This window comes from Mirounga leonina, unplaced genomic scaffold (genome assembly GCF_011800145.1).
Source record: "Mirounga leonina isolate KUSES-001 unplaced genomic scaffold, KU_Mleo_1.0 Mir_180, whole genome shotgun sequence".
In the NCBI taxonomy this organism is placed as follows: Eukaryota; Metazoa; Chordata; class Mammalia; order Carnivora; family Phocidae; genus Mirounga; species Mirounga leonina.
This window is the reverse complement of record NW_023270469.1, coordinates 25751203-25768132: the sequence shown is the minus strand read 5'-3', so window position 1 is coordinate 25768132 and position 16930 is coordinate 25751203.

Below are 16930 nucleotides of genomic sequence, written 5' to 3'. Positions count from 1 at the left end.
ATATGAGTTTGAAAGGGTTTCCTCCTCAATTTTTTGGAAGAGTTTGAGAAGACTTGGCATTAATTCTTCTTTAAATGTTTGGTAGAATTTACTAGTGAAGCCATCAGGTCTTGGGCTTTTCTTTGTTGAGAGATTTTTTTTTTTTTTTTTTTTTTTACAGATTGTATTTATTTATTTGACAGAGAGAGACACAGCAAGAGAGGGAACACAAGCAGAGGCAGAGGGAGAGGGAGAAGCAGACTCCCCACTGAGCAGGGAGCCCGATGTGGGGCTCGATCCCAGGACCCTGGGATCATGACCTGAGCCGAAGGCAGATGCTTAACGACTGAGCCACCCAGGCGCCCCTGTTGAGAGATTTTTTGATTACTGATTCAATCTCATATGTTATCAGTGCATTCAGATTTCCTATTTCTTCATAATTCAGTCTTGGTAGGTTGTATGCTCCTAGGAATTTAATTTCTTCTAGGTTGTCCAATTTGTTGGTGTATACGTGTTCATAACAGTCTCTTCTGACTTTTTGCATTTCTGTAATATTAGTTATAATGTCTCCTCTTTCATTTATAATTTTAATTATTTGAGTCTTCTTTTTCTTTTTTCTGTCTAGCTAATGGTTTCTCAGTTTTGTTTCTTTTCAAAAAACCAGATCTTAGTTTCATTAATCTTTTCTATTATTTTTCTAGTCTCTATTTCATTTATTTCTGCTCTGATCTCTATTATTTCCTTTTCTCCTAACTTCAGGTTTAGTTTTTTTTTTTTTTTTTTAAGATTTTATTTATCTGATAGAGAGCGAGCACAAGTAGGGGGAGCAGCAGGTAGAGGGAGAGGGAGAAGCAGGCTCTCTGCCAAGCAGGGAGCCCGATGCGGGGTTCAATCCCAGGACCCCTGGAATCATGACCTGAGCCGAAGTCAGCCACTTAACCGACTGAGCCACCCAGGTGCCCCAGTTCTTTTTATAGTTCCTTGAGGTGTAAGGTTAGGTTGTTTATTTGAAATCTTTCATTTTTTTTAAAATTAATGTAAGCATTTATTGTTATAAATTTCCTTCTTAGAGCTGCTTTGCTCCATCTCATAAGTTTTGGTATGTTGTGTTTCCATTTTTATTTGTTTCAAGATTTTTTTTGATTTCCCTTTTGATTTCTTCTTTGACCTATTGGTTGTTCAGGAGTGTGTTAATTTCCACATATTTGTGAATTTTCCACTTTTCCTTCTGTTACTGCTTTCTAGTTTCATACCATTGTGTTCAGAAAAGATACCTGATATGATTTCAATCTTCTTAAATGTGTTAAGACTTGTTTGTGACCTAATGTATGATCTATACCAGAGAATGTTCCATGTATACTTGAAAAGAATGTGTATATATTTTGTTGCTGTTGGATGGAAAGTTCTGTATATGTTAGGTCCATTTTATACTTTTTTTCCCCCTCCCCACGCCAGGTCCATTTTATCTCTAGTGTTGTTTTAGTTTGCTGTTTCCTTACTGCTTTTCTGTCTGGATGATGTATCCATTGTTGAAAGTGGGATACTGATGTTCCCTACTATTATTGTATTATTGTCTACTTATCCTTTCATGTCTGTTAATATTTGCTTTATATATTTAGGTGCCTTAATGTTGGGTGCATATGTATTTAAAATTGTTATATCCTCTTGATGAGTTGAGCTCTTTATCATTATATGGTGACCTTTGTCTCTTGTGACAGTTTTTAACCTCAAGTCTTTTTCGTCTGATATAAGTATAGCCATCTCTGCTGTTTTTGGTTAACATTTGCATCTTTCCCCATCCCTTTACTTTCAGCCCATGTGTGTCCTTAAAACTAAAGTAAGTCTCTTATAGGTAGCATTTTGTGGGATCTTATTTTTTTAATTTATTATTTTTTTTTATCAATTCAGCCACTCGGTGTCTTTTGATTGGAGAATTCAAACCATTTACATTTAAAGTAATTATTGATAGGTAAGGACTTACTATTGCCATGTTGTTAATTGTTTTCTGACTGTTTTATAGTACCTTTGTTTCTTTTTAACTTTGTGATTTCATTTTTTCTCCCCAGACACAGACAGGGTGAAGGCAGGGGTGTGATTAGATGATTTTTTGTAGTCATATATTTTGATTCCTTCTTTTTTATCTTTTGTGTATATATTACAGGTTTTTAAAATTTGTGATTACCATGACCCAGATATAAGATATGTAAAATATCTTACATATATAGCAGTCTATTTTATTTTTATTTATTAAAATGTTTTTTAAATTGAGAAGATATTTTATTTTAATTAATTAATTAATTAATTAATTATTTTTTAAAAGTAGGCTTCACACCCAGTGTGGCACCCAATGCAGGGCTTGAACTCATGACCCTGAGATCAAGAGTTGGATGCTTAACAGACTGAGCCACCCAGGTGCCCCTAAGGATTTTATTTTTAAGTAATCTCTACACGCAGTATGGGACTTGAATTTAACAATCCTGAGGTTAAGAGTTGCATGCTCTACTGACTGAGCCAGCTAGTCACCCTTATAACAGTCTACTTTAAGTTGATATCAAATTAACCAAAACTATACTTTAACCTCTCCTACTCCCACATTTTGTTACTGATCTTACAATTTACATATTTTATATATTGTGTATCTGTTAACAATTATTGTAGCTAGTTATTATTTTTTTATTATTATTTTTAAAGATTTTATTTATTTATTTGAGAGAGAGAGAGAGAGAAAGCACATGAGAGGGGGGAGCGTCAGAGGGAGAAGCAGACTCTCTGCCGAGCAGGAAGCCTGATGCGGGACTCGATCCTGGGACTCCGGGATCATGATCTGAGCCGAAGGCAGTTGCTTAACCAACTGAGCCACCCAGGTGCCCCAAGTAGCTAGTTATTTTCAAATTCTTTTTGTGTTTTAGCTTTTTTTCACTTTTAAAGAGACTTTTTATTTTATTTTATTTTTTATATCAGAAATAAAAGTTATTTGTCTAATTAAAAAACTGAATTGTTTTATTGTTGAGTTTCACAAGTCTTAAAAATATATTCTAGGTGTAATCTTTTATCAGTGATATACTTTGCAAAAATATCTCTCCCTTTTTGGCTTCTTTTTATTCTCTTACCAGTCTTTTGGAGTAGAAGGTTTAAACTTTGATGAAGTTATTTTATTGTTATTTTAATGGATTGTGTTTTTAGGGGCATATCTAAAAAATCTTTGCCTAAAGGTTGTAGAATGTCACTCACATGGTTACATTACTATATACATGATGTGTACATGTGTATGTATATGCATTTATATGTATATATATATACATAACGCTCTGTATATTTACTATATAAGATGTGTACATGTGGAGTTGCCTGGCTGGCTCAGTTGGTAGAGCATATGACTCTTGATCTTGGGGTCATGAGTTTGAGCCCCACGTTGGGTGTAGAGATTACTTAAAAAATATTAAAAATAATCTTTGCCTAACCCATGGTCACAAAGATTTTATGTTTTCTTCTGAAAAGTTTCTAGTTTTAGGTATTATGTTTAGATTTATCATCTATTCTGAGTTAATTTTTGTATATAGTATGTGGTATGGATCCAAGTTATTTTTCTTTTCTTTCCTTTTTTTTTTGCATATAGATACCCAGTGTTATAGTATTATTTGTTGATAAGGTTATTACATTGTCTCTGTGCCTTTGTAAAATGTCAGCTCTCGGAGCGCCTTGGTGGCTCAGTTGTTAAGCGTCTGCCTTTGGCTCAGGTCATGATCCCAGGGTCCTGGGATCGAGCCCCACATCAGGCTCCCTGCTCCGCGGGAAGCCTGCTTCTCCCTCTCCCACTGCCCCTGCTTGTGTTTCCTCTCTTGCTGTGTCTCTCTCTGTCAAAAAATAAATAAAATCTTAAAAAAAATGAAATGTCAGCTCCTCCTATATACATAATTTTCCCCTCCCTGGACTCTATTGTATTTGTGTATCTTAAGGCAATGCCATGCTGTTTTGATTGCTCTAGTTTTAAAAAAATTCTTAAAATCAGGTAGACTAGTCCTCCAACTTTATTCTTTATTCTTATATTTTAAAGTTATTTTGGTTATTCTAGATTATTTACATTTCTTTTTTTTTTTTTTTTTAATATTTTATTTATTTAAGACAGAGAGAGAGGGAGAGGGAGCATGGGCAGGGGGGAGGGGCCGAAGTAGGCTCCCTGCAGGGAGCTTGATGCAGGGCTCATCCCAGGACCCTGGGATCATGACCTAAGCCAAAGGCAGCCGCTTAACCAACTGAGCCACCCAAGCTCCTCTGGTTCTTTACATTTCTATATGAATTTTCTAGAATCACCTTATCAATTTCTAGGAAAAAACATGCCAGGATTTTGAATGAGATTGCTTTGAATACATAAATGAGCTTGGGAGAGAATTTACAACTCAACAACCTTGAGTTTTCTAACCAATGATCAAGGTATAGCTCTCTAGTTATTTAATTCTCCTTTAATTTATCTCAGCAGTATTTCATTATTTTCTGAGTAGGGATCTTTACCATCTTTTTCTGGTTTATCCTTAAATATTCAATATTTTTAACTGCTGTTTTAAGTTGTATTTTAAAAATTTCAATTTTCATCAAAAACTAATGATGCAATGTATGGTGACTAACATAACACAAAAAATAAAATTTAAAAAAATTTCAATTTCAATGGTTGCTAGTATATAGAAACATAACTGATTTTTGTATATTGATTTTGCATCCTACAAACTTGTTAAACTACCTATTCTAGTAGTTTTTCAGTTGATTTTATCTGTTTTTTCACATAGGTAATTATGTCATCTGTGCACAAGGACCATTTTCTTCTTCCTCTGCAGTCTGGAAACTTTATTTCTTTTTCTTCCTTGATTGCACTGTCTAGAACTTCCAGTACAATGTTGAATAGAAATGATAAGAATGGACATTCTTTGATCCTTGGGGGAAACATTCAAGTCTTTCACTTTTTGTTTAAATTTAGTTCCATTTTTTAAAAAAGATTTTATTTATTTATATGAGAGAGAGAGAGAGAATGAGCAGAGGGAAGAGGCAGAGGGAGAAACAGGCTTCCCGCCGAGCAGAGAGAGCAGGGAGCCCGATGTGGGGCTTGATCCCAGGACTCTGGGATCATGACCTGAGCCGAAGGCGGACGCTTGACCGACTAAGCCACCAAGGCGCCCCTCTTTTTTTTTTTTTAAGATTTTATTTATTTTTTGACTGAGAGAGACAGTGAGAGAGGGAACACAAGCAGGGGGAGGGGCAGAGGGAGAAGCAGGCTTCTTGCCGAGGAGGAAGCCCGATGCAGGGCTCAATCCCAGGACCCTGGGATCATGACCTGAGCCTAAGGGAGATGCTTAACTGACTGAGCCACCCAGGTGCCCCAAGTCTTTCACTGTTAAGGATGATGTTAAGTGTGGGTTTTTTTGTGAGTGGCTTTTTTCAGGTTGTAGAAATTATTTTGTATTCCTTGTTTGCTAGAGGGTTTTTTTTTTTTTAATCAGAAATGGATGTTGGATTTTGGCAAATGCTTTTTCTGCATATGTTAGGATTATCATTTTTTTCATAGTTGTTAGTGTAGTAAATTACATTGATTTATTTTGAATTGTTAAACTAACCCTGCATTCCTTGAACAAATCCCACTTGGTCCTGATATGTTTGTTATCCTTTTAACATAATGTTGGTTTGGTTTGCTGAAATTTGGTTAGAATTTTTGCATCTATGTTCAAGAGGAATATTTGTCTATTTCTTATCTTGTAATGTCATTTTCTGACTTTGGTGTCAGGAATGGCCCTTGGAATAAGTTGGGAAGTCTTTCCTTCTCTTTAATTTTTGAAGAAATTTGTATGGAATTGGCATAATTTCTTCCTTAAATATTTGGTAGAAAGCACCAGTGAAGCCATCTGGCCCTGAAGTTTTTTTTATGGGGTGTTTCAAATTAAAATTTAAATTCCTTTTGTGGATGGCAATTTTCAGGTTACCTATGTTTTCTTTAATGAGTTTTGTTAATTTGTGTCTCATAAGAAATTTATCTATTTTAGCTGTTTTTGAATATATTGTCTTAAAGTTGTTCATTGTATTTGCTTTTTTTTTTTTTAAGTAGGCTCCATGCCCATGGAGCCTAATGTGGGGCTTGAACTCATGACTCTGAGATCAGGAGCTGAGCTGAGATCAAGAATACAATGCTTAACTGGATGAGCTACCCAGGCACCCCAATATTTGCTTTCTATCCTTTAATATCTATAGACGCTTAAATGATGTAACTCTTTGATTCCTGATATTGGTAATTCGTGTCTTTTCTCTTTTTCTTTTAATCGTTCTGGCTAGAGTTTTATTAATTTTATTGATATTCTCGAAACAGCTTTTAGTTTCATTGTTTTTCTCTATTGCCTTTTTGTTTTCTGTTTTATTTATTCCACTTTGATGTTTATTATTTCCTTTTTTTCTGCTAAATTTCTTATTCTAGTTTTTAAGGTGGAAGCTGAAGTTATTGATGTGAGACTTTTCTGTATAAGTACCGCGCGCTAACCGATTGCGCCACTGGAGCTCCAATGTGAGACTTTTCTAATATAGGCATTTAATCTTTTTTTTTTTTGAGAGAGAGAGGGAGGAGGGACAAATGGAGAGAGAGAGAATTAAAAAAAATATTTTATTTATTTACTTGAGAGAACAAGCAGAGGGGAGTGGTAGAGGGAGAGGGAGAAGCAGGCTTCCAGCCGAGCAGGGAGCCTGATGTGGGGCTCGATCCCAGGGATCCAGGATCATGACCTGAGTCGAAGGCAGACGCCCAACTGACTGAGCCACCCAGGTGCCCCTACAGAGAATTTTAAGCAGGCTCCATGCCCAGCTTGATCTCATGACCCTGAGATCATGGCCTGAGCCGAAATCAAGAATAGGATGTTTAACCAACTGAGCCACCCAGGCACCCCTAGTCATTTAGTCTTATAAATATTTCTCTTAGTACTGTTTCAGTGGCATTCCATAAAATCTGATATGTTGTGTTTTCATTTTCATCCTGTTCAAATACTTTCCAATTTCCTTTTTGATTTTGTTTTTGACCCAAGGGTTATTTAGATGTGTATTATTTAGATTCCAAATGTTTTGGGATTTTCCAGAGAACTTTGTGTTATTGATTTCTAATCTAATTTTTTATGTGGTTAGAGAACATACTTTATATGAATTGAGTCCTTTTGAAGTAACTGAGACTTGATTTATGGCCCAGGATAAAGTTTTTGTTTTTTGTTTTTTGTTTGGTAATTGTTCCTTATACATTTGAGAAGAATGTGTATTCTGATGTTGTTTGATTGAGTGTTTTATGAGTTGGCTGATAACTGGTCAAGCCTAATATATCTTTGCTGATTTCCTATCTACTCATTATCAATTATTGAGAGAGATACTGAAATCTCTAACTATAATTGTGGGTTTTTCTATTTTCATGACCTACACTTTGAGTGCAATATTTTTAGGTATCACTTGCTTCTAGGTCTCACCTGCTTGGGATGCTTTTTCCGACCTCTTGGCTCACTCTCAGAATGAGGTGCTTACAGAACACATTTTACTTTTTCTCTAGGAGCACTTACCACAGCATTTAATTGCCTATTGATTTTTCTGTCACCCCCACTTGATCTTGATGTCTTGACAACAGTAACTGGGTTTTGTTATATTCTTATATGAAAGACTCAAGAAATATTTGATGATATAAAAAAGATATTTGAGGCTCAGTAAATGAACATGTGGCATAATTAAGAACAGGAACAGAATTCAGTAGATTCAGGGAATGGCAGGGAGGCGTGGCAGTGGGAATGTGAATACCTTGGGATTTAACAAAAATTACTGGGGAAGACATGACTTTTTACGTAATGAAAAATGAAGAGTGAAAGTTGATGAGAACATCTGACACTGGGTTTCATTAGCATCAACTCAAATTAGGATGGGCATATCCTTGGTTTTTTTCCCCTTCCTACCCCATTTCTAAAGGATCCATGTAAAATGTTGACCAAGAGGTGGGGTATGGGCATCATTTGATGCTCATATGTATGCATAAGGATTACACAGATTACAAAGGCCGGGCCATATAAATGAGAATTTTCACTTTGTCCACAGTACCCAGAAGTAGGAAAATTCATGAGAATATAAGATATCATGATTAGTGAAGAGAGCTTGGGGTCTGAATCACTGGTACATAGTTAGAGTCGTAGGACATATGCAAAATTTTGTATCAGAAAAGAGGTGTAAAAACAAAGCAAGAGGGTGATTCAGGACAAAGTTTGAGAAAGAGAAAAAGGTGCCAAAGATGACTTTTTTTTTTTTTAACGTAAGCTCTCTGCTCAACATGGGGCTTGAACTCACGACCCTGAGATCAAGAGTCATGCTCTACCGACTGTGCCCCCCTTTTCTCTCTCTCTTTTTTTTTTAAGATTTTATTTATTCATTTATTTGAGAGAGAGAGAGAGAGAGCACACGAGAGGGGGGAGGGTCAGAGGGAGAAGCAGACTCCCCGCCGAGCAGGGAGCCCGATGCGGGACTCGATCCTGGGACTCCAGGATCATGACCTGAGCCGAAGGCAGTCGCTTAACCAACTGAGCCACCCAGGCGCCCTGTGCCCCCCTTTTTTAAAGAGATGACTTCATTTTAGGCCTTCTGTTGTGGGGATGGGCCGCCAGGCTTAAAGGGACAGAGCCAGGCTCTGCTAGACCAGGTACAACCTTCAGAAGTACATTTGGTATCATTCTAAAGTAGTTACAGAAGGAGGCTCTTTCAATGCTTAAAGACCCAACTTGCCAGAGTGAAGACAGATGGTGAGCAGCAATCACTGAATGAATGGGTAGAAAAATGTAAACTTCATGGAACATTTTATCTCCCATCTGTTTCCCTCTGTAATTTCAACTTGGTGCAATAAATCCAAGTTTCCCACTTCCCTTCCTCTGGTTACTCAGGTTGCCTCTGTCTTAGAAGTTGATAGGCAGCCAGGCTGTTTTGGAAGAGACCTGTTTAACCAAGATGTTGAGCATAGAGTTTCCGAAGATGGCGCCCCCTCATTTAGGTGTTAGATGTTTTCCTACCCTGGGCTTTGATTCTGCATGTACAGTATCCTCATAAAGAGACAGGAAAGAATTCATTCAGTAGCTTTCTGTTCCAATACTCTGCCTTAGCCACTTACATATGTACTCTACTGGTGTACTGATAAATGAATTTCTTCAGATTTCTGTCGAGGAACTGGCAATACAGATATAAATTTGATATGGTCCTTGCCCTTAAGGAGCTCATTGTCTAGTAGAAGAGAAAATGAATGCTTATTGTTTTAATTATCTATGTAATAATTTATGATTTCCCACAAATCCATGGGTTGGCTGTGGGTTCGCTGGGCTCAGTTGGAAAGTTCATCTGCTTGTCTTGCTTGTAGGATGTCTCATGCAGATGCATTTAGCTGCCTTTTGGGCTTGGCTGGGAGGTCCAGTATTGCCTGACTCCTATGTCTGGTGGCCCAGTGTTCTTCCACATGGCCTTTCTCTTTTTTTGTGGTGTCTCATCATTGAGTAGTCTAATCCAATTTTCTTTACAGCAAAGTGGCTGACTTCACCAGGGAGAAATCAGAAGCTGCCAGGTTTCTTAAAGAAGAGGACTAGAAATGGGCGCCTGGGTGGCTCAGTTGGTTAAGTGACTGCCTTCGGCTCAGGTCATGATCCTGGAGTCCCGGGATCAAGTCCCGCATCGGGCTCCCTGCTCAGCGAGGAGTCTGCTTCTCCCTCTGACGCTCCCCCCTCTCATGTGCTCTCTGTCTCTCTCATTCTCTCTGTCTCAGATAAATAAAATCTTAAAAAAAAAAAAAAAAAAAAAAAAAGAGGAGGACTAGAAATGACATCACTTCTGGTGCATTTCATTGATAAGGGAAGTCACACTGCTAGCCGTGACCCAAGAGGAGAGGTAGTAGATTTGATGGGTACTCTCTCTTTCAAATAAATAAATAAAAATCTTTAAAAAATAATAAAAATAAATATAATGAGGAAACATTTTTTTTAAAAGATTTTATTTATTTGACAGAGAGAGACACAGCAAGAGAGCGAACACAAGCAGGGGGAGTGGGAGAGGGAGAAGCAGGCTTCCCGCCAAGCAGGGAACCCGATGCGGGGCTCGATCCCAGGACTTTGGGATCATGACCTGAGCCGAAGCCAGTTGCTTAATGACTGAGCCACCCAGGTGCCCCAGGAAACATATTTTTAATTAATTTTGTAAGATATTGTACACCAGTAACATGATTTTCTTCTCTTTGTTACTCTCAGTCAAACCCAAACAGAGCCTAGTCACTTTTATAGCCTGCTCCATTTGCTGCATAGATCTCCTGTCCATGTATTTCCCCCTGACATTCTCTCATTAACCTCATAAAAGGCTCTGCCCTGTATCAGGGCATTAAGTGCCTGATGGGGCAGTTGCCTTGACCAATTGCTTTACATATAAGAAAAATGAAGTAGGGAACAGTTAAATGACCAGCACAGCAGAGAGTCAGGATATGTGTGCTGACCTGAGTCAGAGCAGCAAGGAGGACATTGATGACCTGTATGCACAGGGCACGGGTAGGTGAAAGGTCAAGTTATAGTCCGGTAGACCAAATACATAGGGAATAGATGGGCGTACTGCTTTGTAGCCTGGCAGCCTCCGGAATAAGTCTGGGATGGAGCTGTGATAGCTGATAACTCAGTTCCCTTTGCAGAGGCTGGCAAACCCATGATATTTACTTTTGTAAGAGTCCTACAGGTTCAGGATGGAAGCATCTGTAACTTTGCGATGATTAAGGACTTTCATCCTGATTAGAATTACACACAGCGGCAAATGAGCAGGAACCATCAGAATTTAAGTAGCTGCTCAACAGAACGAATGCAGTCATTTCTGAAGTGGGTTGTTAACTTATTACTTGCCCTCTTGTTTTTCATTTGCTTCAGATCTGGGTATGTGGATTCTGGGGCCTTGGGGATGGCAGCTGGGATTGGAATATTTAATGTGGAGCGCCTCCTATCACTCTGCCTCATTACCGAGGCTCACCCTCATCATTCATCAAAAGATTGGTAGCCCCTCAAGGAGGAGTGGGAGATTGCACCATGTCTCTCCACAGGTGCTTTGTCAAGCCCCTGGTTATTTGTCTAAGTTGTCTGTACACATCCCATGATGAAGGGAAAGGACCCATGTAGGAGCCCAAACAATTCAGTAAGGACTTCCCAGATCAATCTATTATTACCTCTTTTCATGTGATAAAACAATATAACTGCTCCATACTACTAATACTCGCAATAGTAGCGGTTTCCAACCTATCTTACAACGGGCCAGGCAAGTTATGCATATTATTTTGAATCCTCGTGACAACCCCTTTTGCAGATCAGAGCACAGATTTCTGCATTTCAAACCTTTAAATCCTGGTTCAGATACTAGCATTGATGTTTGGTTTTCTGTGATGGGCATTGCAATCGCAGTTTTCTGTCTTATATGCTGGGGAATGGGAATGCTAGGATAGGCCCTGGAATATAATTTCCTGATTTCCATACCCTCTTTTGGTTATTTCAGTGAATGTGGGCAACCTGGGTATACAATTCCCAGTGTTGTATTTCTTTCCTACCATTTTTTTCCTACCTTTCCTACCTGGGCAGCCAGGGGAGGATGCTCGTGGGACTAAATCAGGCTTGGGCAGCAAGAAATTGGGTCAGACACAAAATAGACCAAAACACAGAATATATGGATTTATTTTGGATCATCTTCCACTCTGAGGCATGGCAGGCTTCTGCTAATTGGGGGTGGTGGTGAACATTTTAAAGCTACACTTGAATCAATAATGACCAGGCATAGCTTGAGATAACAGGTAGTATTGACCAGGAGAGAAATCTATTGCATGTGTAGGGGAATTCAGCAAGCTGAGCAGAGAGCTTAGTGTCATGGAAAGAACACACACTCTGCAGTCTAACAGACAGTGGTTTGAGTGTTGTCCACAATTGACCTTGTGACCTTGAGCAGTTCTCGTGAACATTCTGAGCCTCAGTTTCCTTGTCTGTAGAATGCACCTACCTACTAAGCTTGTTCTGAGGAAGCTGTAACTACTCATTGCCAAGGCTTCCTCTTCCTGAGGCTCTATGATAACTGCTGTAAGTACGCTCTATGTGTGTCTTTATGCTTTTGTTAACGTTTGGATACTCACAAATACTTAGTTTGGATATCTGACCATCTATCTCTGCTATTATACTTTCCTTTACCTTTTCCCTGTTTAGTGGTTATTGACATTGAGTTTGAACCTACCGGCCTATCCATGCTCTACTCAAGACAAAGAGGACGTGTTTGGTGGCCATTGTGGAATTCTTAGTGAGCAGGAGACTCCTGGATGCTATCATGGAATAAAAGGAAAGAATCCAAGCAGAAGGCAGAACATAGAGCATGGGTCATCCAGCTGCTCTTCTCTCTGGGAAAAACCATTGGGAGCTCCAAGCCCTCAAGGGTCCAATCTCCCAGATCTTTGTGTACAGAAGTTTCACAGAGTATTATCCCTTTGCAAATTCCCTTAACCATCTATTTGTGTCTTGTCTTTGGACTTTATCAAATGTAACCTCATGCTGTCATTATTTTCTAAGAATCTTATCACTGTTTTCATATTATGGTGTCATTACCAATTCCACAGTACCTCGTTGAGAGTTGGCCCATCGTAGGTGCTTAGTGTTTTTGTTGTTGGTTTCTTTTTAAGGAAGAAATCAAAAGAAGGGAGTTGCCATTTCAATTAATTCACAATACTTCACGAGGTTGTTATACAGGTATGTTCAGTTAAACACATACTTGAGTGTCTGTGTAAAGCTAGAATTTGGGTATACCAAGATTTATTGGAAATAAACATAGTCCTTGCCTTTGAGATTCCCATAGTTTGGTGTACAAAATAATCATACAATCAGGATATTTCATAGTATAGCCCTGGATATTATGCAAAAAGTAAGGGGAGTAATATCGGGTTTTAGGCAAAGTTTTTGGACATGGCACCTATGATGAACCTGAATGAATGGATAAAAACCATCCACGGGGAAAAAAAAGGATGGCACAATCCAAATAAAGAAAATAGCATTAGCAAAGCCAGAAAGTATGTGGGAAATTTGGTGATTCACCAGTTTGTGGGAAGCAGTTTGAGTGATCACACCATAAAGTACAAAGTATAATATTTTGGAGGTGAGCAAAGGAGAGTGGATAGGAGCCAGATCAGAAACAGTAAGTAACTCTGTATCACATTAAGATAAAGATGTTATATATAAATAATATAACATAGTCAGGGGCACCTGGGTGGCTCATTTAGTTAAGCATCCGACTCTTGGTTTCAGCTCAGGTCGTGATCTCGGGGGTCTTGAGATCGAGCCCTGTGTTGGGCTCCAAGCTCAGTGTGGAGCCTGCTTGGGATTCTCTCCCTCTCCCTCTGTCCCTTCCACTTGTGCTTTCTCTCTCTCCCTCTCTGATGTAAATGAATGAATCTTTAAAAAAAATAATATGACATGGTTAGAACTGTCCTTAGCCAGGTCGCTCTGGCTGCTAATTGGGGATGAATTTATGATGTTGCAATACCAGAAGCAGGGGAGTAATTTGAAAGTTGTTGCAACAGTCCAAGTGAGAGAAATTAAGGACCTAAATTAGGATAGAGAGGAGGAAGAGGAGGATGATGATGAAGACAGTTGTGAAACTATTACTACTGATAGCAGCAACATTTTAAGATTTTTTTTTATTTATTCATTCGAGACACAGAGATACAGAGAGAGAGAGAGAGCGAGCATGAGCAGGGGTAGAAGCAGAGGGAGGGGGAGAAGCAGACTTCCCGCTGAGCAGGGAGCCCGATGCGGGGCTCGATCCCAGGACTCTGGGATCATGACCCGAGCCGAAGGCAGACGCTTAACCATCTGAGCCACCCGGGTGCCCCAATAGCAGCAACATTTTAATAATCCTTGCTGTATTATAGGTTCTGTTTAAAAGATTTTATAGGTATTAATCCATTTATTATTATTTTTAAAGATTTTATTTATTAGAGAGAGAGAGCGCACAAGCAGGGGGTGAGGGGCAGAGGGAGAGGAAGAGGCAGACTCCCCGCTGATCAAGGAGTCTGTCTCTGGGCTCAATCCCAGGACCCTGGGATCATGACCTGAGCCGAAAGCAGACGCTCAACCAACTGAGACACCCCATGTTAATCCATTTAATTGTCACACTGACCCTATGCAGTTGGCATTGATATTGTCCCCATTTTACAGATGAGGAAACTGAGAATCACAGGGTACTTACATCATCAAAGATTCCAGGATGAGAAGTGGCAGGGCCCGAGTGAAGGCCAGGAAGTATGGCTCTGAGTCTGTGTCCTAACCACTGTTGCTTCTTTTGGTCTTGAAACAACAACAGGGTTTGTCATTACGTTATTTCCACTAAAGGAATCTCCTCCTTAGCAAATTCTTATAATTAAAAACAGAACTTTCTCCTTTGGTTAATAGTCCTAGAACATTTACATGGTACCAAGAAGCAAAAAGAGAAAAATAAAAACAACTCCATTCCCAACACTTTTGGGTAATTACTAAAAACAACTTGTGGTTCGATTCTATCTCCCTCCCTCCTGTCCTCTCTCCTACCTTCTGTTCCGTGTGTGTGTGTGTGTGTGTGTGTATACACACATGCTTTTGGAGCATCATTCTAAGGAATTAGTTATTTTTAATATTATTTTTAATAACTGCATAATATTTATTTATTTAAGGATTTCTTTTTTTTTTGAAAGATTTTATTTATCTATTTGAGAGAGAGAGAGAGTGAGAGACACAGAGCATGAGAGGGCTTAGGGTCAGAGGGAGAAGCAGACTCCCCACCGAGCAGGGAGCCTGATGCGGGACTCGATCCCGGGACTCCGGGATCATGACCTGAGCCGAAGGCAGTCGCTTAACCAACTGAGCCACCCAGGCACCCAAGGACTTCATTTTTAAGTGATCTGTACACCCAACGTGGGGCTTGAATGCACAACCCCAAGATCAGGAATCACACACTCCACTGATGGAGCCAGCCCAGAACCCCTTGTAATACTCATTTTTATTTATTTTTTATTTAATTTAAAAAAAGATTTTATTTTTTATTTAATTGAGAGAGAGAGAGAGAGAGAGGGCACACGTGAGAGCATGACAGGGGGAGGGGCCAGAGGGGGAGAGAGAGAATCTCATGGGGCTCAGTCTCATGACCCTGAGATCATGACATAAGCCGAAACCATGAATCAGGTACTTAACCGACTGAGCCACCCAGGTGCCCCTATAAAACTAATTTTTAATATGCAAGACTTGTTAACTGGATTAACGTGGGTGAGTAAGGAAGAAGAAAAGTGACAGATTTAGTATGATTCCAGTTTATGGCTATGTATGTGGTGATGCAGTGAGGAACAGAGAACTTTGGAGTATTGCATAGGCTCACAGAAGGGAGAATATGGTTTAGACATGCTGAGTTTGAGGGTCTTTTGTATTATTTAAGTAAGGATACCTGCAACCAGCTTAATATGAAGGTGACCAGCAGAAATTTATTATTTTTCCCATTTTACACTTGGTGAACTTAAGACTCAGAAGGCAGGTCACTTTACCAAAGTTCAAAGACCTTATCTGTCTGACTGAAGCTCATGTTTTTCACGTGTGTGTGTGTGTGTAAATGTATATATAAAACCATTATGAATGTAAACAAATTAAGAAAACTTGCTAATGAGTTAAAAAATATATATTTTTTATCATACTCAGTTTCAGCCCAATTATTATTCTGGTCACTGTCACCTCTTACTTTATTCCTCACAGAAGGGTGAATCTTGCCCTAAGGAAGTTTAGAAGCTGTATTTGTTTAACATTGCATTAAAGACCCAGCACCCTTTGGCTAAGATAATTTTAGCTGCTTTGCTGCTGTTTGAACCGACAAGATGCTGTAAAATGAGGGCAAAAAACCCAAGAAAACAGACAAAAAATAAAAACACCAAAATCCCAATGAGACTGATAGTGTAATGAAATGGAAAGATTGGGATGTACCAAATAGGCCACGTCATTTTCTGAACATTGCCTAGTTCTCTTTGGGAGTTTTCTGATCCTTGGCTATTTGTGGGGCCCAGTGGTTGTTGCTGCTGATTTAAGGTTCTATTTCTGTGAAGCCAACTGTAATGCATTTATTCCAGGGGGAGATCTGTAGGGGACGAGGCAGTGTCTTCCAGATGAAAGGAGGCAAGGGAAAGGAATGATCTGATAAGGTGGCATGTGTCTAGAAGCAACCACAGTGTGTAGAACTCTGGCCTGGGCCAAAGACTTTGAAGTACATCCAGGTTATCCCTCCCCTCGTGTCTAGCTCTTTCTAACATAGCTGGCATTAGTCCCCAAATCACTGTGTGTGCGTGTGTATGAGCACACACACACGCACACATACCACTCCATTGCGGAGAGTTGGACCACAGGCATTTGCCCTCTTGGACTGCCTTTCGTGGGACCTAGTTTTTCCTTCTAAAGCCACACAGAACATGTGCCTCACTCCTTCCCCATAATGTTGCTTTAGAGAAATTCGGGGATCTCAATAAAACTTCCCCTAACTAACCTTCTTAAATCCCTGCAATTACTTTTCTTTTGAGTTTTCCACTTTGGTATATTTTCTTTCAAGGTGCGGCATCCAGAAAATTGGTGCACTTAGAGTTTTAAAAAGTTTATTATGGGGGCGCCTGGGTGGCTCAGACGTTAGGCGTCTGCCTTCGGCTCAGGTCATGACCCCAGAGTCCTGGGATCGAGCCCCGCATCGGGCTCCCTGCTCCGCGGGAAGCCTGCTTCTCCCTCTCCCACTCCCCCTGCTTGTGTTCCCTCTCTCGCTGTGTCTCTCTCTGTCAAATAAATAAAAATATTAAAAAAAAAGTTTATTATGAAATATTAATATGTAAGTGCAGAAGGGAAATTTGGTAGAATGTATTGACAGGAGGCCTTAGATCCTG